This window comes from Ambystoma mexicanum, chromosome 9 (genome assembly GCF_040938575.1).
Source record: "Ambystoma mexicanum isolate Mex_15411 chromosome 9, UKY_AmexF1_1, whole genome shotgun sequence".
NCBI lineage: Eukaryota > Metazoa > Chordata > Amphibia > Caudata > Ambystomatidae > Ambystoma > Ambystoma mexicanum.
Window position 1 is genome coordinate 1,090,074,835 of NC_090931.1, and position 26,890 is coordinate 1,090,101,724.

Genomic DNA, 26,890 nt, shown 5'->3' on the forward strand with positions numbered 1-26,890 from the left:
AGCTGGGTTTGACTGTAACACTTTGTACCCTGAAGCTCTCTGTGTTGTCAATGTACTTTTGGGTCTTTACAGCAAAGAGAGCATGCTCCACATAAACAGCGGTGCTGCATCCCATGATAATACTCCTTGATTTGTCTACTGCGAATGTGGCAGCAGCCAATGCCTGTTCGCATGCATAGTGTCCTCTCATGAATGGGTCTAATGTTCCACTGTAATATGCTAGAGGTTTGTGCTCCATGCTCGTCCTTTGTGTCAGCACTGCAGTCATAACCACTCCATTGGAGTGCGAGAATAAGAACAATTCACTGTGATAGTCTGGGATCCCTGGAGCTATGCATATTGCTTCTTTCAGCTTGTCAAATGCCTCAGTCATCTCTGTTGTCCATTGTAATGTACCTTCCCCCTCTTTGTGCTTCCTTTAGCACACTCATTTAGGGCCTAGTGTAGGTGCTGTAATCAAGTACCCATGCTCTGCAGTAATTACATAGTCCTATAAACCTCTGCCTTTGTCTTATGGTTGTGGGCTAGGCTGTCTTGTGTATTGCTCTTTCTGGTATCACTTTTCACCCCTCTTGTGATATCAATGTACAACACTTTGTTCTGGCAATATTGTAATTTGGCCATGTGTACCTTGTACCCTTTGTCTACTAGCACTGTCGACATGTGCACAGAGTCATCTGTACACTGTGCCTCTGTCTTGCTGCAAATCAATATGTCATCTACGTACTGTGTAACTGTGCTCTCAAATTTTACATTTCCTAAGTCAATTTGAAGTACTCTGTTGAATATAGAAGGTGATTCGGCAGTACCCTTGAGAAAGTCTTGTATGATTCCACTTCTTATTTCTATATAGGAATGAAGTTGAGTCTTGTGAGTCAGGGTGTAATGGTATAGAGAAGAAAGCACTTTTCTTGTCACTAGATTCGGAACTAAAGGACATTTTGCTTCTACAATATGGTTTAGAGGGCGCAAGTCCTGTATAAAATGCCATGACCCCCGTTGCCTTATTGACAGGGCATACCACCATGTTGTACAGTGATTAATTGTAATTTAATTATAATTGCTTATTTATAACACGCTTAATACCCAGAGGTTTCCAAGCGCAGACCTGGGGATCGAACCTGTGTTGCTCCGAGTCATGTTGCTTCCAAGGTGTGAGCCTGTTGCCCCTGAGCTATCCTCCCAATTCTGATGGTACTAGGATGCCCTGCTTCACTAGTGCTGCAATTGTCTCATAGATACCCTCGCCTGCCTCCCTGGAAAAGGGATATTGCCTAGCTCATTGCAAAATAGCTCCTGGTTTCAACTTTATTTTCACTGCTCCTATCCCTTTCAGAAGCCCCCCATTGTAGGGACTTGTGGTCCATAAGATGCTGACGACCTTTGCGAAGTCTTCCTCGAGAAATGTCGGTGGTGCTTTAAGCATCATCACCATTCTCTGTGGTACCTCTCTGCAATGTATTTTCACCCAGTATGTGATGCTAAATTCAAACACCACCTTGTGATCTGATTGGTTGTCTTTGAACAGTTCTTCACCTGTAACAGTGGTCAGTCTGTACCCTTCTGCCACGATGATCACTGATCACCATGGACGCCCTGTGTCATCTGTCGCATGTACTGCTATCCAGTCATCCCCCACTATTACTGCCACTAATTCTAGTGGCACCATCGTCCTTGAGCAGTCATGGCATCATCTGGCATTCTATACTTCCCTTCCCGGATGCAGGATCTAGTCACCCCTGTGCCTACAAGAAAGGAGAATGTTTTGTCACCTATCATCACCCCTATGCGTGGCTCCTCCACTGGGCTGGGTGTACTTGATTGGATGGAACATATCAGGTTTGTCTGTGGGCTGTCCTGTTGAGGGTTTAAAGACATTCTGTTTCCTATGAATGGGTTGCCCACCACTACAGTAACCCCACCTAGTTTCTTAATGTGAGTCATTGTCGTGGAGTGCATGCTAGTGTCCCGTTGTCTGGCTGTGCCATGTATGCTGGCTGCATGTTATTCTGCATCTGTGGTATATGTGGTGTTTGTGAATACTGTCGCGCTGGAGCCTGCATTTGTGGTGTTGTGTCATGGGCTGGTGTGTCTGCGGGTATGTGATTGATGCCTGTCCTTGTTGTTGTGTCTGGACCTGAGCATTGAACTCATTCTGTTTGCCTGGATATGCTGGCTGGTATTGCATTCCCTCAGTCTGTGACATCCCCCTCTGCTTCTCCGGCGAGATAAGGTGGCCGGCGGTGCGGACGAGCGCGTCTTAGGCAAAGGAGCGTGCGGCTCCGTTCATCAGCGGCACAGCGTCAAGCGGTCTCCTCTTCTGGGCAACCTGACTTTGACAGTTCTCCATCAGTTATGGCGATACTCCAAAGGCCTGGCTGTCAACAATGGTCTCCTCGGCGGTCCCCATCTCCGGTTGGCAGCTTTTCGGATCTGACTTCCAGGGAGCTTCGGCGAAGGTTAGCAGTGCTCGATGGTCCCTTGGAGCACGGGAAGAGGGCGCCTAACCAGGTCCTCTCTTGGATCAGTCCTTGATGAACTCGACAGCTTTTGGATCGTGTCGAAACAAATGAAGCAGCAGTTCTTCTTTTTCCAGCTCGGCGTCAAGGATAAGCAGTTCCAGTTACTCTTCAAGTGTCAACTAAGCTTCTGAACAATTCCATTGGTGAGAGGTCCCCAGAAATACTATTCTGTCTCTCATCCACACTGCGGGGTCACACTCAGCAGCCAATCATACAGAAGGGCATTCATGCAGTCAGTCAGCCAATCAGGCATACAGTGCATTCAGGCCATACTCCTCCCTCTCAGACACTCACAACAAGGAATGTGTATTGGGACAAGTACCCAGCCATTCCACACTACACCCTGCATTCATACCAGTTTCGGGCAGGGCTGTCTCAATCATTGTGTCATACACCAGAAACCAGACAACCACAACAAGAAGTGCATATTTGTCACACACTCCATTCAGCCAGGTCCCACCCACAGGGTGTGCCCATAACATACAGTCACTGGGAAGGCTCCGCCAGTCTAGCCTGGACTTCACAACAACACCTTATTTGGAACTTCCACCCAACAGCCAGTCAGGGGAAAGGGACAGAGTCAGGGTGTCCCAGGACTTTGGGAAAACAAAGTAACAGGCAATAGAAAGCAAGTGGCCACAGGGGCCATCTTGTTTCCTATCAGGAATCAACTGATTCCAATGGCAGGGCCTGGATATACCAAAATGGAGGATACTCAGAGCACCTGTCAAATTCAGCATGGAGTTGCCACAAGCCCACACCCTGCTATGTGGGCCACACACAGGTGCCTAACAACATACACTAGGGGCACAGGGTTGCACCCCCACCTATGGGTGCCATAAGGGTATCCCATGGGTCTGTACACCAAACCAAAAACAGGAAGAGCTGCACTACCAGGAGTCCCATATGGACCCCTGGGCAGAAAACAATACGGAACACAAATGAAAAAGGACTACAGGACAATGACAGGGAGGCCCTGTCCCTCCAATGCATTTCCAGCATCACACCCCTCCCGTGGGCGGCAGTGTGTACTGTGTCTGTGGTGTGTTCTGTCCTCCCATGCCTGTTAACACTGCACCTTCCATGGCGTATTTAGAAAGTTTCTTCGGAACTAACTTCACCTCCTACTTTCTTTCCTCGTGCTTTTTCCTCATGCATTTCTGCATTAGCCTGCAATAATGTACATTGTAAGTTGTATTTCAGACCATGGTTTTGCTTCCATCCCCACAAACTTCTTAAGTTGCCTTTGCACCTGCTCTGGTAACTCTTGGCATAGTATATGATAGCATAATGCCACTGTTTTGTCCCACGTTTCTCATGTTTCAAGGTGCCTTAACTCTTGAATAGCCTGAATGTATTGTAGGGGGTCTTCGTCTTCCCCCATTCTGCGTGCCATAATCGCACTAATGTCTGATGTGTGTCTGGATACTGCATCCGTAGCACTTGCCATACAGCCACTCAGCAATTAGTAAATGGCAAACCATTGTGCGCTGTGTTCTGGGTGGTTACTCCTGGGTACCCCACTCTTTTCCATACATCATACGCAGCATCTCCGAGGGTCACCACTAGTAAACCTTTGATGTCCCACACTACTAATTTTTGTCCTGCTTTCATCCTTTCCATTTCATATATCAATTTCTCTGCACCCACAGTCAACAAGGGTAATCTACACCTCAAATATTCCTTGTTGATATGGTTTCATGGTATGTATTGAGGTCGCCCCCCTCCCTTTTCCAGTAAGGGGAACTGTGTCAGCCCCACCTCCTCATCCAGTCTCCCAGTGTCTTTGGTGGATGTGAATGCCCTTGCCATTTCTCCCCTTCTTTGTGCTTGAAGGTCTCTGAGCCTTTGCACATATGGTTGTACGTCATCCATGCTGTGCGATGTAGCCCTGGACCGATGCGGCCTCCCATCCTCATGTAGTCCTGCAATCAACCCTGTGTCTCTGTCTGCTTCCCATGTTGAGCTTTGATCAGCGTGTTTTCCTGTCGATCGACGATCAAGTTGCCCTACTCCCTCATCCTCTCTTCCTACCAAATCATCTTCTGACTCAGTGTCTCCCAAGTTACTACCAAAATCGTCATGAAATCTCAGTCTCCTCAGTACCTTTGATCCCTGTGGCTCCCCTTCTAGGTTAGTCAAGATCTTGCAGGCCCACTCGTAGAGGACCCTGTGTTGGTTTTGTCTGGCAGCATAGCTACCCTATCATATTTCTTGCTCCTCTCTTGCTATGCTTGCCTATACCTTCCTTCGCTGTCGTCAAACGTGGTCGATCCCCATCTTAGTCTTACGTCTCTCACTGCGTGCTCCTCCTCCATGCATTTGCACTCTCTTGCAAGGTGCTCTATTTGCCACTTCCTCCTTTCCCTCTTGACTAAAACTTGCCTTTCCTTCTCATTTTCCTCCTTTCCTCTCGCTATGTCTTTGAGCTCTTTCTTTCTCCTCATCTCCCGCTCGTTCTCTTCTGCCTTTAGCTTTTCCCTTTCACTTTCTCACATTCCTCTTGTTCCTCTTTTTCTATTCTCTCCACCTCTTTCATTATCTTTGCCACTGTCGTGCTTCCCTGCATTATTTGCAACCAGCTACTTCCTTAGTCGCCCCTCCTGTTTCCCCTGCTGTCTTCCCATCTAATTTAAGGATTATCTGTCCTCCTACCCACTTGTTTGATGCTATGTTCTCCAGCACTTCCCTTGTGCTTGGCTGGATCTCGCTGTGCACCCATTTCCCACTTCCTGCTGGTGTGACCCCTTTCTGCCCCTCCTCCTTGGTGCTTGGTGGAGGTGCGAATGTTGGATTTGTGTACCTCTCTGCTGCTTTCAATTCTTGTATAGGGTACAGTCCCTGTGCTCTCATGGTCAGGAGGATGTGGGGAAGTGGGGGCTGAGGGCGTTTAGCCCGGGGTCTCCTGTTGGCTCAGCATCCATTGATGCCTCACGACATCCCCCCAGTCATCCTGAAACATTTTCCAGAGCTCAAATATCACCATATGATTGTTCAACTTTTTCCCCTTATAAACCTCTTTCAAATGTGTGTATAAACGTTGCTGTACATATTTGGAGAAGCTCCCGCTCCCTCTGGCCATGGCTTAGTCAAATTACTGTCTGTGCTTTTTGTATATTCGCGCTATATTTACAAATCCTGTTCTTATATTGTGGAAGGGCCTGTCCCCTGCACCTTTACCACAAATACATTGCTTTTTAATATTTACTTGACCTCGAGTCAAGGTTTTCAACACTTCCATTGTTATTCAGAACCAAAAAAACCTGAAATCTTGTTTTGCATGCACTTTACAGATACCAGTTGCTTATAAGTATCACAGGCCTCTCTGGCTCCCAACCAACTTTACAGGTGTGCTCCATTCACCGCCCTTCTGCAACTCTCTGCCTCCTCAGGCACATCCACCAATCTCATGCATGCGCCTTCTGTGCACCACCACAGAACAGCTCACTCTATTCATTTTTGTTGCCAAAACTGAATTTTGCACCTCCTCGTGCTCTCCTAGTCCTATACACAGACCTCACTGGTGACGTCACCTCTTTACTAAGTAAGGGAATGATAGAAATCATTAACAGAGCTCACAACAATATTGTCTCATTACACAGATATTTTAAAAAACCCAACATATACCCACGGCCATCGTCCTGCCTCCTAACAGGGATACTAATATTTCTTATGCTCAATATGTACCTAGAGCATCGCCTTGTAGATAAAACGCATCTGCGAGACTTAAACAGAAGAACACCTTCCACAATTTCAGCTCGCTCAATTAACTAAGCCATATACATGGAAATAGCATCATCCATGACCCGAGTTAAAAATGCCCAATCCACAGGGAATGCGGTATTTACATAACGTCTGTCATCCGTACCCTTAAGTCAAAAGTCTAGGCTGACCGCCTGAATCTTTTACCTCAAAGATCGAATGTTCCCTAACCACAAACAAATGACATCTACCTCTGCTCCTTTCTCTACTATTTTTCACAATACTTGACAATACTTCAACAATACTACACTGATACTCAACAATGCTCATCACTAACCCACACCCAACATTTCTTTACCACCCCCCTCAATTTCCGTGTGGCTGAGTCAATACTTACACTCCGTGATCCACTGATACTGCTCGGCCACCGGCTCTCCCCAAAACTGCCACACTACCCTTCTGGTCATGCTGGGCTCCTCACGGATCACAGGCAGGATATTTCCAAGACCGCTCCTGATGGCCTCTGCATGGGGTGCACTTCCTTTGTGGGCTCGTACTCCGCAGGGCGCCTCACAGCACTCCAGACACTGCAACGGAAGAGGCGGCTCTATGCCGAATGGTCGTAGTGAACCATCCCTCTGCTACAAATTGTTGTACTAGGTATACCAGAGAGGACCCGGGTTCACACTATTCATTCACCGTTCAGAGCACTCAGGGCCCAACTAACCCTCCACCCGGTATACAAATGGAAGACTCAGCCAAGGGCAAGTTAGAACTGTCCTTTATTTTCCATAACAGACAGGGATCATACAGGAAAAACAGAATTCTCTAGCAATTACAGCTCCTGAGCCATTCCAAGTGGTGCGCTGCATTCATATTGCTTTATTTTTGTGACTCTGCTGTCAGATCAGGCTGGGGGATGGGGCTCAGGGCAGTGAATGGCAGGCAAGCAACATGTGGGTTAGATTTCCCGGCTTGGGTGTTGACGGACTCTAGGTGCACACAAACATCCAGGGACAACCAGTCGATTGGCATCAAGAAGCAGCAACGCACTGGCCTCACTTAGCACAAGGCAACGGGAAGCTACAGAGTTGGTAGCAAAGGTGAACTCGTGCACATCAGAAGGGCAGCGGGTAAGAAATAGTTATTATGATATGTTATGTTGATTTATACCACGAACCGTTTCCATCCATGGGAAGTTTCTAGGCACTCTATTAACATAACATATTTCATAGTGCTGAGTATGTCGGTGTGCCACAACACAGATCAGAGGCAAGCTAGTTCGGCACCTGACACCAGCCTGGCAAACAAAGGGTGGATCCACCGTTTCCTCTGCATTTCAGTTCTTTTCCACAGGCTTGAGAGAAAATGTGAGCATTGCAATCTCTGAACTACATACAGAGATCTTGTTTGGTGTGAAGTGCTTGCTTCAGGATAAAAGGTGTGTACCTTTTGTTCCAGCACGGACTATTCACCGAATGTAAGCACTTAATCGCTTCTAGTTTTGGTTACAGCGTGTGCTTTGACAAATAGCACAGCATCACTGTTCACCATTGCCAAACTTGAAACCAATGAAGTACACACTCATCTCACACACACAGGATCTCGCTTTGCAGTCTGGAGATGTCCTTCTACTGTCACAGGATTGAAGGTTATATCAGATCACAGAGTTACACATGAACATCTTTTCAAGTAACCTGTGCACCTTTTATTTCAGGCACGCTCAGCGAATGTAGGTGTTTTATTGCATACCGTTTTTTCTTTGACACACAGCACAGCATCACTGTGCCTTAATTTAATTTGCAGTATTTGTCAAAGTTAATAAAGAACACACTGTTCTTAAAAAAAGCTCAAATGCACGTTTCACTAGATAACTCACTCCACAGCCTAAAGATGCCTCCGGGCTGTCTCTTTTCCCTGGCCTCATACTTGCTTTCCTTATTCTGAAAGTCAGAGGTACAGGGCGGCTGGCTGAAGCCTGCAGCTGTTTCTGGGGTGCTGCTCAGGTCACCTCGTGACTGCAAACATTTTCTGGATATCCCATGCCGTCTATCTGATAGAGCTACGATACTTTCCATGCTTCCTTTAATTTAGTGTGTTTCAAAAGGAATCTCTGTTCCCTCTAAGGTTGGACAATCTATCTTGGGAACCACTGGATATTAGAAATGCTCTTCACCAAGTAGCATACCTCTGCCAAGCTCAGCATGTATAGATTCACAAAAGATTGCTTCAGGGAGTCACAATTTAGTTGCTATAAACTCTGATTCAAATCAATGTTAAGCTTGAAAAATTGATGTACAAAAGTAACAGCTTTAGCACATGTACTAGAAAAGGGAACAATGATCTAAGGGACACAACACATTAAACCAATGGACAAACAGAGTGGGCCTATTCATGTGAATTCTTCTTGAAACTTCTAAGAGTGACAGTGGAATTCGCTGAATAGAAAGTCGACAAGATTTCGTCTCCATTGCTACTTTCATTCTTTTCTTTCTATTGTGCCTATTTTTCCCCTATCCTTAAACTGAATAGTGTTCCTTGCCAACTTGCGAGAAGTCTTTGTGATATTTCCCTAGAACTGGTCATTAGAATGGTTACTTTAACACAATGTTCAATTTAAAAGATCATGTTTGTGAACATCCTCTAATGGCTCCACTTGAAGTGTCCGTGTAGCCGGTTTCATTCTACTCAACATGTCATCATTTGGGTGTTAAATGGATTACACACGACTCCTTATACCTGTGTATTATATGCTGACTTAGCACTCTCTGTCTGCACGCGCTGTCTGTCTTCTCTCTCTCTGTCTCTCTGTCTCTCTCTGTCTCTGTCTCTGTCTCTCTCTCTCTCTCTCTCTCTCTGTGTCTCTCTCTCTTTCTCTCTCTCTCTCTCTGTCTCTCTCTCGTTGAGAGTTAGCATTGTCAGGTGCCCTCTCTATCAAAAGGATATCCTTCTCTCTCATCCTCTGTTAGTGTGGTATTGCAGGCTCTATTACTCTATGGGCCTCATTACACGGATGGCGGTAGGTATTTAACGTTACCGGTAATGGAATACTGGTAACGTTAAATGCCCATGCGGATTACGACCCGGCTCACCGCCATTAGCGGCACCGCTAATTACGGTGCCACTAATAGCGGTCAGTCCGCGTGCGCGCGACCCGCCAACCCGTAAATAACGACAATTCGCTAATAGCACACCATCACAAGGCTAGTGCACACGGCAATAGCGCCATGGTAAATACCCCAAAACCCCTTACCGGCATGGCGGCAATACCACCATCGCAAACCACCCGTTAAAAGAACTAAGCAGTGTCACCACCTGCCACAGGTGGCCAAAATCAGCACAGGTGGAGGCAATGGAGACAGTGGCTGCTCAAAAGAAGCACACCACACCCCTTCCCACACCCCTTCCCACACCAAGATGGTTCCAATACTGGCAGCATTACATGGCCTGGGGGACCTGATTGCAGCGCTGCTGCTACAACAACAGGCTGCACAGAGGAGAGGCAGGAGGAGGAGGAGGGCCAGACAGGCACAGCAAGCACCACCACGCCACCTAATTATACCACAGAGGCACCCACCAATTCCCCGTATCAGAGCCAGTCCATTTAACCTAACACCTGAGCAGATACACACCCTGTACCGTCTGGACCGGGACACCATCACCAGCATCGTGGACATGATACACAACGACATTGTGAGCCTCATAGATATCCGAACTGCCATCCCCCCTCTACTCAAGGTGGTGACAGTGCTTCACTTCCTGGCCACAGGAACCTACCAGCATACAGTGGGACAGATGCATGGCATCTCCCAACCAGTATTCTCACGCATACTGAACCAGGTACTCGATGCCCTCCTGAAGCATGCACCCGAACACATATCCATGCCACGGACTGCCCAGGAGATTGCAAACACCAAAGTTGGCTTCTATTCACTGGCAGGCATCCCAAGTTGCATTGGGGCCATCCACTGTACACATGTGGAATTGGTCATCCCACATCACAATGAAGTAGTCTACCGAAACAGGAAGCAATTCCACTCCATCAATGTCCAAATGGTATGTGACGCAAACAAGATAATCACACATTGCTGTGCCCGATTTCCAGGATCTACCCATGATTCCATGGTCCTGCATAACTCAACTATCCCCCGCTACATGGAGCGACAAATGGGACAACGTTCGTGGCTACTTGGTGAGTTCCAGGCCAAGCACATGGCAGTGTGATTGGGGGGGGGATAGATAGATACTCCAACTGGGTGTGCATTGGGGGGGTAGATAGATACTCCAACTGGGTGTGCATTGGGGGGGGTAGATAGATACTCCAACTGGGTGTGCATTGGGGGGTAGATAGATACTCCAACTGGGTGTGCATTGGGGGGGTAGATAGATACTCCAACGGGGTGTGCATTGGGGGGTAGATAGATACTCCAACTGGGTGTGCATTGGGGGGGTGGTAGATAGATACTCCAACTGGGTGTGCATTGGGGGGGTAGATAGATACTCCAACTGGGTGTGCATTGGGGGGGTAGATAGATACTCCAACTGGGTGTGCATTGGGGGGGTAGATAGATACTTCAACTGGGTGTAGCCTGTAGTCCGTCGCCCAAATGCACATACAGATGTACGCTAATAGGCATCTGTGAGGGCAGCAACGTACTTGGGATGAACAGACATGCAAGTATATGCCACACGACACAGCTGACAATCCAAATCTAGTGACATCAAACATCAATCCTCATCCACATTGCACGACACTCCACGCCACAAAATACACAAATGTCATCCATGCCGTCAACATAGTCATGCAGCATTCCTACAGCACAACATCAACAATGCATTGTGCCCTTGGATGCATGCAAAGGGATACCCCCTAGCTATGGCAATGCACCACAAACCCATGGCACCACTGAAGTGTTGCCTCTCAGCATGGCAACAGCAATGTCGGAAGGACAGTACACCACCAGTGTGGTACCAAATGTGCCTGCCCACAGGGACACCAATGACCTGGCCTCACCCAGGACATGGCAGTCACTGTTGGAGGCATCAATGGGGCATGTCTACTTGCATGCTTGCGCTCACCTTTGCACAAAGCAGTCACACAGACCATATTCATTGATGCAGTTGAATGTGTACATGAATCACAATGATAGGCCAAAGTATGTGACATGAACAGGCCACACATGTGTCAAAAAGTAACAGGAACCCATTCCTCCCCCATGTAGGTGATGCCGGCTATCCCCTGAAGAGGTGGCTCCTCACACCTGTACGGAACCCACAGAACAGGCACGAAGAAGAATACAATCGTGCACATACCCGTACCCGCCTCGTCATCGAGCAGACTTTTGGACTTCTGAAGTCACGGTTTAGGTGCATTAGCAGGTCTGGTGGCGCCCTCCTGTATGGCCATGAGAAGGTGGCAAAGATCACCACGGCATGTGTCATGCTGCACAATATGTGTATGAGACGGAATGTGCCACTGCCCCCTGATGTTGAAATGGAGACACCTGATGAGGATGATGACGGGGATGAGGATGGAGGTGAAGGGGATGCAGGTCATGCAAGAGGGGATGGCCAGGAGGGACGTGCTGTGAGACAGCATTTGATCAACCAAATATTCTGAGTAACATGTAGTCATACTGTCACCTGTATATGGCTGGTGATGCACTGGTGTCTGTTAGCTCACAATGGACCTTGGCGTCAATAAATTGATCATACACAATGAAGGAGTCAAGGCCTGTGTTTTGCTCAAACAACAGTGTATTAATGAACAGAAACAGAAAAATGTGCAAGTCCCCAACCATCCCGCCACCCTTCCCCCCACCCCGCACAACTGTCCCATCACACCCTTCCCCCCACCCCCCACAACTGTCCCATCACACCCTTCCCCCCACCCCCCACAACTGTCCCAGCACACCCTTCCCCCCACCCCCCACAACTGTCCCATCACACCCTTCCCCCCACCCCCCACAACTGTCCCTCATGAGTCTCCAACAATGTATGTGTCCAGGCATGCACAGAGGTCAATGGACATTCACGCCCTATTGTTCATTGCCAGGGCCAGCATTTGGGGGCTGGCTGGAGGTGCACCTGGTGGTGCGTGAAGAGCGTCTGAGTGGGCTTGTCTGCCGCAAACTGGTGGTCGAAGAGGTGGCAGACTGTCTTGGTGGAAATTGGCGCTCCATTGCATCTGCGATGCGTGTTAGCACCTCCCGGACGCGTATCAGCTCCCCACACAGCCTGTCTGTGCACGACTCCATTCCCTCCCTGGAGTGCCTGGATGTCTCCCCGAGGTCAGCCCTGAGACAGGCAACCTGCTCCACATGTTGACCTACGAGGTCTGTGAGAGCCTGCTGGCGCTGGATGACGCTGGCCAGGTCAAGGGCAGAGGCCGCCTGTGGTGGTGTGTCTGCTGCGCCTGCTGCACATCCTGATGCTGGCTGGTGTGCAGATGCCGCCTCTGGGGGGCTACTGAAGGCCTCCATGGACTTGTGAACAGTGACGTGCGAGCCAGGTGTGTGTAGGGATGATTGCTCCGGGGTTACAGCAGGGCTTGGGGTGTGCATAGGCAGATAGAGATCTGTGGGCTCATCCACGTTGGACAATGGGGCAAGGGCTGCCACCTCCCCTGCCGAACTGGCAGCAGCTGAGGGTGGACCCTCGGTGGTGGTGATTTGGGGGGGGAGTGGACCTCCAGAGGCGGGGCAGTAGGGTTTTGCGTGGCACTGGCAGTGGCGCGCAGGAGTTGTTTTGGACGCTGCAATAGGGGCCTTGGCCTTTTTCCCCTTCATGTTGTTGGTGCGTCCTCGCTGGGCTGTGGCCTTTTCTTCATTTGCACAGGGGGTGCCTGGGATGCTCCCTCGCTGTCTGTATGTGACCCTGTCGGGGACAAGAAGGGGGATGTCATTGGTTATGGCCGCATGTACTCAATGCAGGCTACATCATGAATTCATTTGGGGCCGTTTGAACTTCATTGTGGAGGAAGCAGGTGAGGTGTCATTTCAGTGCCTCATCCATGCAGTGTTGTGTGTGGCACTTGGCTCTGATGATGTATGCATGTGCGTGTGTTGGGGTCTGGCGCTGACATGCGCAGGGTGGGATGCATGTGTGGATGCCGGGCCATCCATGCAGTGATCCAGGGCTGCCATTTGTGGGGACCTGTACATTCACAATGCATGCTTGCATCAGTGCACTTACCTCCATCAGAAGTGTCTGGCACGCCGTGCTCCATCCTCCCGACTCCCTCAATACATCCTACACCAATGAGGTTTGCGCATGTCTCCTCCCACTCCTTCAACTTGATCGGTGACCCTGATCCTCCAGCGGTGGCAGTCTTGTGGTTCTCGGCCAGGATCATCCTGACCCGGAGTCTCAGGTCGTCCCATCGTTTTCTGCACTCGTGTACAGTGCGCGTGCTGGTGCCTACAGCACTCACTTTTGTTGCCACTTCGGCCCAGATTGCTTTCTTCTTTAGGAGGGTCTCCCGCCGCATGTCATTTGCGAAGACCACTTCTGCATTGTCCGCTAAGGTCTGAGTCAGCATCACCAACTCCTCATTGGAGAACTTCTCCTTTCGCTGGCGGTCTGTGGTTTTTTTCAATGCCTTGGGCATGGTAACAGTGTAGCAATGGATCTCAGGCAGCAAGGTAACACAAACAGGTCCAGGGGGCAGAGGATGGCAATGGATTGTGTTTTTGAAGATGGCCGCCGTGCTCTTTCCCGTTCCTGTGCGATGATGCTATTTCCGGTTCCGGTATTTAACGGTCACCGCTATTAGCGGTGGCTGCTATTTGCACGATGCGTCAAGGCAGAGTTGCTATCTGCACTGTCGTGGAAGGCGGTAAGTGACTTTTGGGGGAGATTAGTGGCAAGGCTGGAGGGGCATTACCGGCATGGCGCAAAGCTCGTGTCCGCATACTCGTAATGGTACGCTATTAGCGCCCTCCTACGAGGGCGGACACGTTAAGGGCGCCATGCCAGTAATTTGCAGATTTTACCGCACAACGTGTAATGAGGCCCTATGTCTTAAAAGTGCCCTTTTGTGTGCGTGTGTGTGTTTATGTATTTATATGTATATGAAATTAGGATAATTCATTTGAGCCAAGTCATACATGCCACAACGTCATCTAGTAGCCATTGTGGAAAGTTCACCTCCAGTTCAGAGCTACATCAGCAACGCATTGTGGCTATACAAATAATCACACATGCAAACCGTTGGTTCCAGGTAGGAAACTGTCTTTGTTTTAGGGGGCAGTTCTACTTTATACATAGCTTGATCAACACAAGACAGATATTTCTGAAGGCTGGCAGACAGCTACATACCGGTCTCACCTTTATTAGGGATCATCAGTGCAGTATAGTCCTAACAGCTTCGTGGTTGGAACATGGGTACATGTTTGCAAAACACTAATACAGTTATCTACCTTGCTCAGTCATCTCTCCCACTGTATTTCTCTCTGTTTTGCCCCCTCCTACACTCTCTCTCTCTCTCTCTCTCTCTCTTTCTCTTTGTCTCTCACTATATTTCTCATTGTGTATGTCTCTCTTTGTACCTTTTCACATTCTCCCTATCCCACTTCTATCTCACCACTCTCTCTCACTGTGTGTCTCTTAATTGAACTTTGTCCTGGTGCTCACATATGAAAAAGATAATTGGTTTTAATTTGAGTGGGACCTTTTAGAAGGGGAGGACATTTTGAGAGACACAATAGTGTATATTCTTGGCAAAGGGATGGTGGAAATTATATTATTGTTGTAACTCTGTAAGGTGGTTCTTTAAAAAAAAGTCAATGTTCATTTTGAATGATCATATCAGTATATGCTGTAGTCATGATACGAATGTTACACTTATCTTACTGAGCAAAGCACACCATATCAAAATCTAGAATAACCATACCAATTGTTTCCTTTGATACTCTTCCAAAACACCCCTACGTGAAAAGGGACAGAGACATATAGGACCAATGAGGGCTCCTGCCTACCTTTCATGAAATCAAAGTACATTTTGGGAACCTAAGAATGATTAAAGATGTTTATATTTGACATATTTGTCTGGGATAAACAGATTGTATCCTTGAATCAATCACTATCTGCATAATGCACATGGGACTTGGTGCTTTCATTTTTCATAATTCTCTACTTTACAGTAAAGCATCTTATACCAGATAAACTCATTCGGACAGCTTCAGGCTTTGGATGCAATGATAAAATGTCTGAGAGGGGAAGCTGTCTGTACAGACATAAACGGAAAATTATGTAGTTATAGGATTGAATGACAGAGACTTGCCCTATTTCTGGTTTTTTAAAATAGCAAACAGAGTAGCAATGATCTTTTTATCTGTTACAAGCAACTAAATGTATTCTAACACAACTTCATAATTTTCACTCAAAGAATTACATTTAGTAACACCAAATGTGCACAGCGACGCCCCATCACCATCTTCACAAATATTGTGCTGCAAATATTCATGAATCACTGAAACACGTGAATGTGGGGCACATTTCTTTGTTGTTGGCCACTTTGTTTGTGGTGGGCCATTATTTCTTGGCTGCCCAAGTTCATTTCTGGTCCCAGTCCAACCCTGATCCTGCCAGACTTGATTTGTAACTCTCCTTGTTTCAGGCAAGTTGTACTTTCGCAAAAACACCACACATCAGATTTGGTTCACTATCCTGAAAGATTTTACTGTGGATCTTTGTCCATTTCACCAGTACTTGTATTTCGCAAAACATTCACTAAAAGCAAAGTTCTCAAGTGTAACATCAAGTCTGGTTCACTATCCTAATAGGAGAAGGGTGGGCCAACTAGACCAGAGATGACAGCTATCTATTGTTTAAATCATAGTAGCATCATATTTATTTGTATAAACACAGTCACAGTTATGCAAAGACATTTTTTTCATTAACAAATTTGACTCAATATACTAAAAGACCACATCTCTCCATGTACCATTCATTCATTAACAACTTTCACACGCATTCATCATGTTCACATATATTGGGACACACTGGTGATAGATCATTGATATCACAAAAATAAAGTCAAACACATGTCAGTTTAGCATTCTGTTGTTTTACAATGTTACTCTCTGTCTACATTCAGGGGTTTAGAAAACTGTTGTCGACATATGTTTCGGTTGAGTTCTCTCAGTAAGAGGTGGAGGTCCCCTTATCCAGTGATTTAGGTCAACCTTCTTCAGGACGGAGGGCAATCACCAAATCCGCGTTGCCTTTTCATAACACAAAAAGAGTGGGGGGTGGCAATGTTTGGGGACAGACTACACAGAAAGTGACGTCCTCCCCCTGTTTGTTTGTTTCCTCCTCTGCAGGCGCCTAGATCTAGATAATCGGGCCGCTTCTTTCTGGCCACGCGATTCACAGCGTAGGTCCAACATGAATTACAAGAGAAACTGTAAGTACCTGCAACAAACGGCAGCATATGAGCAAAATTTAATTGCTAGACACCACATTGAGGCTTACGTCTTTATACTATATTACAGGATAATATACATGACATGAGGCTCTACAAGTGGGAGCACACATGCCAGGATTTATTCCAACCAACCGTTCCCCAGCCCCTGGTACTCCAGAGGAGGTGAGTCGTTACTATACAACTGAACAACACAGTTGTTCTTGTTTATCATGAAAAGGTTTTTAAACAAAAAGATATGACAATATAGTCTTTCACTTTTTTATTTTTCCAGAACTGAGGCTCTTTAGCCATACCCACCCCCCACTCTTTTTGTGTTATGAAGAGGCAAAGCGGATTTGGCGATTGTTCTCCGTCCTGTAAAAGGTTGACCTAAATCAGCAGATAAGGGGACCTCCACGCTTACTGAGAGAACTCAACCGAAACATATGTCGACAACAGTTTTCTAAACCCCTGAATGTAGACAGAGGGTCACATTGTAAAACAACAGAGTGCTAAACTGACATTTGTTTGACTTTATTTTTGTGATATCAATGATCTATCACCAGTTTGTCCCAATATATGTGAACATGATGAATGCGTGTGAAAGTTGTTAATGAATGAATGGTACATGGAGGGATGTGGTCTTTTGGTATATTAAGTCGAATTTGTTAATGAAAACAATTTCTTTGCATAACTGTGACTGTATTTATACAAATAAATATGATGCTACTATGATTTAAACAATAGATAGCTGTCATCTCTGGTCTAGTTGGCCCACCCTTCTCCTATTATGTTTAACTGCCTGGAGGGCCATAGACGATAATCAAGCTTCCCTTATTTTGCAAACACTGGTTCACTATCCTGCCTGAATTCACTCTAGCTCTTGTTGTTCCAGAAAGTATATTGTCATGCTTTTTAAAACATGTCTTTATTGTACATTTAGTTTAATACAAAACTTTAAGCACTTAAAGGAATAAGAAAAAAGAAAAAGAAAACCAATAAGACAATAAAACAGCAAAGTACAGATAAAAGGATGAAATAAATAGCTATAGAACAATTAGTAATACAATAATCACACTCATCCCAAAACAAGCAAATTAATAAGTTAATTGCTGTGTATATATACTGTCACAATTAATGCTTTTAAAATCTCTTCAGCAATTCCGTCCATATTGTCATTGTAGCAATGGATCCTCAACCCTTTGTTTCCACTTCTTGTCTTTCTCTCTCCCTCTTGTGTGGATCCCAGACTCCTCTGGGATATTTTTGGGTTTCCTCGACTTTCTGCATATGTTCTCTCTCTTTCATGTGGGTCCCCAACGACTTTATGCTGCCTCAGGGCTTCCCCAACTTTGTGTGGGCCTCAGCCACTTGTTTGCATGTTTCTTTAAACTGTAGTGGGTCCTTGTCCCTTCAATACTGTTCTTGCTGGGCTTCCTTGACTTCATGTGGGTCCCAGACCTTGATGCATTGTACTTTCAGGGCTTCGCTGTTCCTATATGGGTCCCAGACCCACTCTCGGCTTTAGCATACAATTTATCCAGGCCTGTTCATGACCTGCGAGGCACTGTTTCTCATATGTCTTCTTTGTATATTTCCCTAAGTACTGATGCAAGGGAGAAAGGATTCTTTGACTTTCCCCAACTGATTCGTTCACTCTCTGTAATCAATACCACCCGCTATGGTAACCCAGGCTTTTGCAGCATTACCTGCTTGTTCTGGCAGTTTTGTGGGACTGCCTCTGTTTGCTGCGGGCTTCCACGCACCCTTGTGCGCTCTCCACATTTCCTCACTGTGTTTTCAGGTATGGTCCCTCTCAGCTCGCATCTCTTGCTATGACCGCGTGGTCGGGCACCCGGTTGCTTCCTCATCTCTGACTCTCCAGTCAGGACAACTTTGAACACTGCGTGTGTTCCGCGAGGCTCTGCCAATCTCCCTTGTTTGCTGTGTCGAGCCTCCCGCCATTTCTTGGTCCCTTCAGGGAAGATCTGCCTCTCCTCATAGTCCGTCTTCCCTTTTTATCTTTAAGTTTGACTTTGAGTGACTGTACTGCGTATGTTGGTTCCACGGTGGGCTTTTTCCTCCTTGCCCGATCTTCTTTGCATCAGTAGATAAAGGCACTCCATCTGGGTAGCTTTCACTCCTCCTCATCCCAGTATGTTCTGTGTAAATGGGGTCTCCTGGCCTACATAAATATTCTGAGGAACTATAGAGGATGGGGTAGGGTGAGAGGAGAGATGAAAACAGAGATGGATGGGTTGCATACCATGTCCTCCCAAGATAGTCGTTACTGGTCCCATATAGGGTTTCCGACCCCATGAGATACACTCACTGAGTACCACCCCGAGGGGGACTATCGGGTAATTGCTTCCCCTCCATGGCCTCATGGGAAGGGGTTCCCCCCATGGGAGTAGTGACAATACCTTGGGATTCATGACAGTGCCAAACGCTGCCTATGTTTGTATGTGTTCCCTCAATGTGATTAGGATCAAGCACTGTCTGCTGCTAGGAATATGTATAATTCTGTGATACTAGGTTTGTGTTGTGTCAGCCTGAAGGCTGAATGGAATGTGAGAATGTTGTTATGCGTATGGAGTGTTTTGGGATGAGTGTTCTCGAGGTGACGGTTGGGACACTCTAGGTGAAATGCAGGAACCAGAAGGATGCTATTAACCACTCGCCTACATCTACCTTTACCTATAACCAAGATACAATCAAGAAGCACTTCCTTTTATTACATACCTGGTCTGTAGTGGTTCCTGATTCATGATTACTTACCAAGACCAGCGTGAATACTTGATTTGGTGACGTGGATGGGATGGGAGAAAATGAATCCAGTGCATGGGAGCAGCTGAGGAATGAAGGACCCTGTAGATGCTGAAGTTACTGCAGCAAGAAGAGGACTCTCATATTCAGAATTATTCAAGTATCATACAGTTTGATTTTAGCACATCATTTTTCTTACAACGTGGAACACCACCATCCTGAAAGAACCCATACAAAGACTACATGGCAACCATTTGAGGACCAGCACACGAGAAATAACCAAGATTGAACTATTGAAGAGAAAAACATAACTGCGACAAGGAATAAAGAGTTCCAGTAACGAGAAGTAGTCCACTTCCACCCATATGGTGTCATAGTCCTGCACCAGAGGTAACTCTACTATGAAGTCCATAGAAATGATGTGCCATGGAAAGCGGGGCAGCGGGAGCGGTTGCAGCAGCCCAACAGGTAACAGGTTTACCTATGGAGGACTTACGTTGCGTGCACACTGCACAGGTAGAAATGTACTCGGCTACGTCTTTATGCATGGAAGGCCACCAGCACCAATGACACAGGAGTTCGAGGACCTTATGTCTCCTAGGGTGTGCAGCAGGCAAGGAATCGTGGCACCATTGCAATGCCATTTGGCGGGTGGTAGTAGTAGGCACGTAGAGGCATCCCTGGATGTACGGTAAGGAATGGATAACATCCAGGTTATATTCTCCAATCTCTAGTGGGTCAAACGACACCCATTCTTTAATCAAGCTCGTAAGTGAGGGTTGGTGGATACAGCTACAAACGACCTGGTTAACCAAAAGAAGCAGGCTTTCTTTGTCAGTGGTGGTTGCATTACTACCCAAATATGAGATGGCGTCTGGTTTGGACTGAAAACGTGCTGGTCGGTAGGTTATAGTGAAATCGAACAAGGAAAAGAAGGTGTTGTAACAATCCATTTGTTGATGTTATCTGACCAATAGCCTAGACTCCTGTTATTTATAAACAGTTGTCTTGAGCCAAGTATTTGAACTTAATAGATAGGACACTAAAATTCTTATCTTTGGCTGTTCCCATGTAGGGGGAGACTCTTCTTCTTTGCACTGACTGCAGGGCAACCAGAGCCCTTTGATTCAGGACCTGATTGCGATTAAGACAAGACTATTAAGAATTGCAGTTGTGATTTGCGCGGGTTAAACTCATAAGCACGTTACACTAACCTCTGTTTTTTAGCCCCTGAAAAATCTCCAAGTATTAAACACATGATAAACTGTTGGAAAGAAACATGTTGGGCACATTATATGTTGTTGGTTTTTTAGGCATTGAAAGTGTATCTGGTACGACAAGAACGGGATGAATGGGATGAGAGTTGGAGTGGAATGTGTGGAATGAGGTATGTCCAAGTGTGTACATTTGCACAGCATACGTCACTTTATGAAAACAAGTAACAGAATTAAAATGTACTTATATAAGAGGTTGTGTTTGCATCACGGTGGCTATGGTGTATTTTTTTGTTCTGCTATATTTATTCGCTGTAGAACAACACCTGATGGTGTTTCTCAAAAATTGTATACAGTAATGATTAAAATATGTATATTTTTTACCAAATCGATTTTGAGAATTACTTTCGTATGCCTAATTGAATAGGAAGAAAGCATAAGAGTCTCTTTGTCTCGGGAAGGACAGCTTTGAGTTTTGATGTATTAAGGGTTAGCCCTTATAGTTTGAGAGTATGCTTGTTGGTTCTCTTTCCCTCTACATCCTTTGTGTTAGATTTTGTGCCACCGAGCATGTCTGGCTGTAAGACACGTTCAAATAAATGTGAGCAAAAAATGTTTCCTCTTTTTTGTATCAGGGGCTGTGGTGGATGAGGAAGTGCATATATAATAAAGGATAGTACAAAGTAAAAACTATTTGCAAAGTTAATTTTCAATTGCGTTTGAAGAAGAAGGAAAAGACACAGTGCATCCACCCCTTTAGAGTTTATGGTTGGAATGCAACTTTTCATTGAAACCATTGTGAAGTTAGTAACAGAGGTGACGTCTTTTAAACCATGTATAGAATGATATTTTAGCATGGAGCATCAACTTGCTTAAACAATGTGTAACAACGTGTTTTAACATGGGGCATCAACAGTGTAATGTGTTTCTGGGAAACCGCATCCACACCGGAAATAAACATTTCTTACAGTCAGTGTGTTGCCGTGACCCGTCTTCAGGACGCTATGGATACTTGAGCACAAGGAGAATGCAATATCATGCACAGGGCCCTGTGCACCATACATAGAACCTATGGGTAAACAATAAAATGCTTGTTTTAGAAATCTGGTCAATCTAAAAACTGCTTGTATTGTGTAGAGAAATATGTCCTACTAACCTTTCACTTGATTGCGCTTGCTGTAGGGGACACATTTATTCATGGATTATTAAGCTCATCATAAATGTGGCATCATTAGGAACATTTCCATCACTGTAAAGTAAAAGGAGCAAACATCATTTTAGCTCCTTAGTATCACCCAGAATGCCTATGCATCTTATTCAGAAACATGCAGCATTACATATGTTTGATAAATTACCTGCATGGAGTCATGGATACTTGCAAACCCCGCGTGATGTAGTGATCAATTCGATGTTACTTGGCATTCCACTATAAGTGTACCATCCTAGCAAAATCAATAAGAGAGCAATAGTCTGTCATTGTGGATGTTCATGCAGCCAAAGTAACTGTTTGCCCATAAATTACCAGACCAACAGTCAAGAGAAATCCTACCTACTAAATTGGACGTACTGGAATAGAGACGCACCGTCAGCCAGAACATGTTGCGTACTGCTGTGTGTAGCCGTCATTTTGTTGAATTAAAAGATGGTTTGAGCTGGCAAAAATTGCACACAAACTAAATAAGCCGGATGTTCTTCCTAGATGCCGTGCGGATGCAGTAATCATGTGGTCTTTGACATGTGTATGTGTCCACCGTACCAATACGTATGATGTGCACGGATGCATTTACTTCATCATAAGGGAGTTTAAACATGGTCACCATGTTGAGTGGTAAAAATACCAGTTGCCGAAATAGAAACAGCATCTATAAAAGATATTTATTACCTTCTAAATCAGCATATGTTAGTGCCTGAGAATATTGCTTAAGTCTAATGAGTGAGGGCTATACATGTGCTACGGAGGAGCTTCCTGGAAGTTGTACGAGCATCAACGTATTATAGACTCAGTCTCGTGTTAAATCAACCCGTGAAAATAAGTGGCCATTAATTACGGTGAGTGCATGCAAAGACATTCACTGCAGCGTGACGGTGTATGAACATGATCGCCATGTTGAATGATAAAAATAGGGTCTGCCAACTAAAGACAGCATCTAACAAATGTGTAAGCTCCTGTAGAGGCAGGTGTAAAAGCTAAGTGCCATAAGGCAGAATTGATGAATTCATTAACATGGGCTGTTATAGAAGATGAAATCAGAAAACTAAGGCTGACAGGTCAATTTGAATTTAGCCAACCTACTCGATGATGACCAGGGGAATGTTAAATCGAGGACGATGTGTATGGGATCTAGTGATATTAGTGGATGAACAAGTTCCATTCCACCGAAACATTGAGTCCCATTCTGGCTGTGTCCAAGTCATAGATCCATCTTTGTTCTAGTTTTTTGAGAGCTAGATCTCTATCACCCCCCACATGGGTGAAGTCTCATAGTTTGAAGCACAAACCAGTAGATGTCATTATGTGTATGCTTCATTTGTTTAAATTGAGCTACCAAGGGTTTGTCCATCACTTCATTTTTCACAGCAGACCGATGTTCACATATACAGAATTTGACAGATCTTGTTGTCTTCCCAATATACAGAAGTCTACACGGACATTTAATACCGTACAAAACCCATTTGGTCTGGCAATTAGTGAAGGTCTTCAGGCACCAAGTGCGTCCCTTCAGGTCAATCTGTTTAGTGTTGCTCGTTAGTTGGCATACTGAGCAATGACTGTAAGACACCTCATAGATTTGATTGCTAGAAGATTGCGATGGTCCAGAAACACCTCCACTGGATGGACGGTGCCCATTACGTGATGTCTCCATTCTGTGAAGGCATTGCAAACTGCCAGGAGCTCTCTCTCTGTGACCATGTAGTTGCCTTCACAGGGCGTCAGTTTTCGAGAGAAGAAAGCAACCGGGTGCAGCACGCCTGTATCTGCGCACTTTTGTGATTAGATGGCCCCTACAATCATGCCTGAGGCGTCGGCCTCCAAAACGAAGGGCAAAGATGGGTTCGGGTATTGCAGTATGGGAGCCAAAGTGAAATCTGCCTTCAGTGACTCAAAAGCATACTGGGCACCAGGAGAACGGAATCTTGCTGCTGGTAAGAGCGATCAAGGGGGCAACCACTGAAGAGTAGTAGCGTATGAATCGTCGATAGAAATTGGCAAAGCCAAGGAATGATTGTAGGCTTTTAATGGAAGTCGACACTGGCCAGTCCAGCACTGCCTTGACCTTGGAGCAATTCATTCTCACCCCTTTGTCCATCAGGTCATGCCCCAGAAATTCCACTTCGGTGATGTGGAAAACACATTTTTCAGCGTTTGCAGACAAGTGGTTCTCCCTAAAACGCTGTAGAACCGAGGAGACATGGATGATATGCTGTTCAAATGTAGGAGAACAAATCAAAATGTCATCTAGATAAATCATGACATACTGATCTATCATGTCCCTAACTACATCATTCATGATGTTCCAAAATGTTGCAGGAGCATTGCAGAGTACAAAGGGCATGACACAGTACTCGTAGAGGCCATATCGGGTCTTGAAGGCGGTTTTCCATTCAGCGCCTTCTCAAATACAAACAAGATTTATACCCCTTGCAAATCGAGCTTCGTGAAGATCACTGATGACCCTAACTGGTCGAGAAGAACAGAGATGAGGGGTGGGGGGTACTGGTTCCGTATTGTTATGGAGTTCAACCCTCTGTAGTTTATTGTCGTGACTTGCCACGTAGTGGAGAGAGTATGGACCTCCGTTCCCAAGTTCCCCACAGAGAGGTAGAACAAACTCCCTGTGCGAGCCTTGGGACCACAGGTGGATGGTATTTCACAGGATCAGCATCGTCGAGAACCCCAAAGCTGTTGGGAGGAAGGCAAGGTTAACACAAGCAATAACAGTACCTTGAGTCAGTGATAAGTACTAGAATAAGTCTTACCTAAGTTCAAAGTCAAGGGCTATGGTGTTCATAGCTGTGGTACGAGGGAACACCAGCGATCCTGAAAGCCAGATGAAGAAACAACGACTCTGGGAGAATCACCTGAGAGACTAGAGTCTTTCGCAGTACTGTGACAAAATGTGGTTGGAGGAATCCAAAAGCAGTCAGCAAAATGATCCGAGGATCGAGGTCCAGGTTGACAATTCAGAAAAGGGAATATCCAAAGCCACTCCGTTTCCGTTTAGCCAAAGTCCAAGTATCAAAGTTTGAGCAATATCCAGGGAAGAGTCTTCGAGGAGCAAGAAAGCCAGTCCGAGTGTCGTAAGCTGAGGTCTTGAACAACGTGATCGGGATGCCGACGCGAAACCAGGAAGCGGGCGCGATTGGCTGCTCCAGCCCGTTCGTATTCTCCACGGCAGCTGCCAGCGAAAACGGGGAACCGAACTAAGCCACTTCCTGCAGCTGACACTAGGCCACGGAGGCTGACGTTTCCCACACACCACAGGTAACGGGGCATAATGAGGAGGCGATTGTGTAGTGGGTATTCTGGCTATACTAGGTGTCTGGGCGTCCCTATCTCCAGAAGGGGTATGCAGAGCTGTGAGTGAGGAGGGATTCTTCCCTGAGTGTATGACAGAGCCCCTCCTCAATGGCCCACGACCACGTGGGCAGGCGGGATGGTCCCGATGAAATTGAGAAATGAGCCTCGGGGCATGGACATCTTCCGCAGGGACCCAGCTCCGCTCCTCCGGACCAAAACCCGCCCAATCCACGAGGTACTGGAGACCCCCCTGACCAAACGTGAGCCCAAAATGCCAGAAACCTCATACTCAATGGAATCACCCACAGAAACTGGACCAGGGGCAGGACGGAGGCGGGTAGAAGGAGGGCAAGGCTTGAGGACAGAGGTATGGAACACCGGGTGGATGCGCCAAGACGCAGGGACTGAAAGGCGATAGGCCACCGAGTTAACGACCCCAGAAATCCTATAGGGACCCACAAAACGGGGAAGCAGTTTATGACAACCCGGCAGCCGGAGATGGCGTGTAGAAAGCCAGACCCTGTCACCTGTCACATAAGAAGGCGCCACGCTTCTCCGTCGATCAGCCGCTGCTTTAGCAGATATCTGGGCCTCACGAAGGTGAGTGAGTGTTTGAGCATGAACGGCCGACAGATCGCGTGCACAGGCGGCCGCTGCTGGGTTGTCGGAAAGCACAATATCAGGAATAGGAAGGGTTCGAGGGTACTGACCATACAAGACATAAAAAGGAGAAAAACCTGTGAAAGCATGGACTGTGTTGTTGTATGCAAACTCAGAAAGGTGTAAGACCCTTAACCATGTTTGTTGGTGCTGTAAAATGATACAACATAAGTATTGCTCCATGGCCTGGTTCACCCTTTCCGTTTGGCCATCCGTCTCCGGATGGTAGGCAGAAGAAAAACGGGAATCAATGTCCAAGAGTTTTGTGAGTGTTCACCAGAAACGAGATGTGAACTGCGATCCCCTGTCCGAAATGATAACCGTGGGTAACCCAAATAGGCAAAAGACTGATTTGAAGAAGAGGCTGGCCAAGGCAGGGGCCGAGGGGATGCCAGAACATGGGATGAATCGGGCTACTTTAGAGAAGGAATCGACCACCACCCACACAGTGTTGAAACCCCCGGTCTGGGGCAAATCTGTCACGAAATCCATTGAGATTGTGTGCCAAGGGCGAGGTGGAATAGGCAAGGGCTGCAAAAGACCCATGGGGCGTCCCCAACGATGTTTACACTGGGCACATATCGCACACGAGTTAACGTATCCTTTCACATCCCATTTCATAGAGGGCCACCAACACCAGCGCCTGAGAAGGTCTAAAGTGCGTCCTTGCCCGGGATGCCCATTGATAGCATTGTCGTGGGACCATTCCAAGGCAAGATTGCGAGCTTCCGTTGTCGGCAACCACAACCTATTCTGGATGAACGGTAAGCCGTTATGAAACACCGAACTCCAATCGGAGACCTGTTCAGGATGTAAGGAAACCCACGTCCTTATAGATTGTACTAGTGACATAGGGGGCGTGCAAAGGCAGATGACATGCTGGTCCAACAATCTTTCAGGGTAGACTGGCAAGGAGAGCCCACCAGGGGAACGAGATAAGGCATCTGCCTTTCCATGGGAAAGGCCTGACCGATGTTTGATCTGGAAGTCGAAGGCAGAAAAGAACAAATGCCAACGCACCTGACGACTGCTTAAACACTTAAGCGAAGCCAAATCTTGGATATTACGATGATCAGTGTATACTGTGATTGTGTGTTTG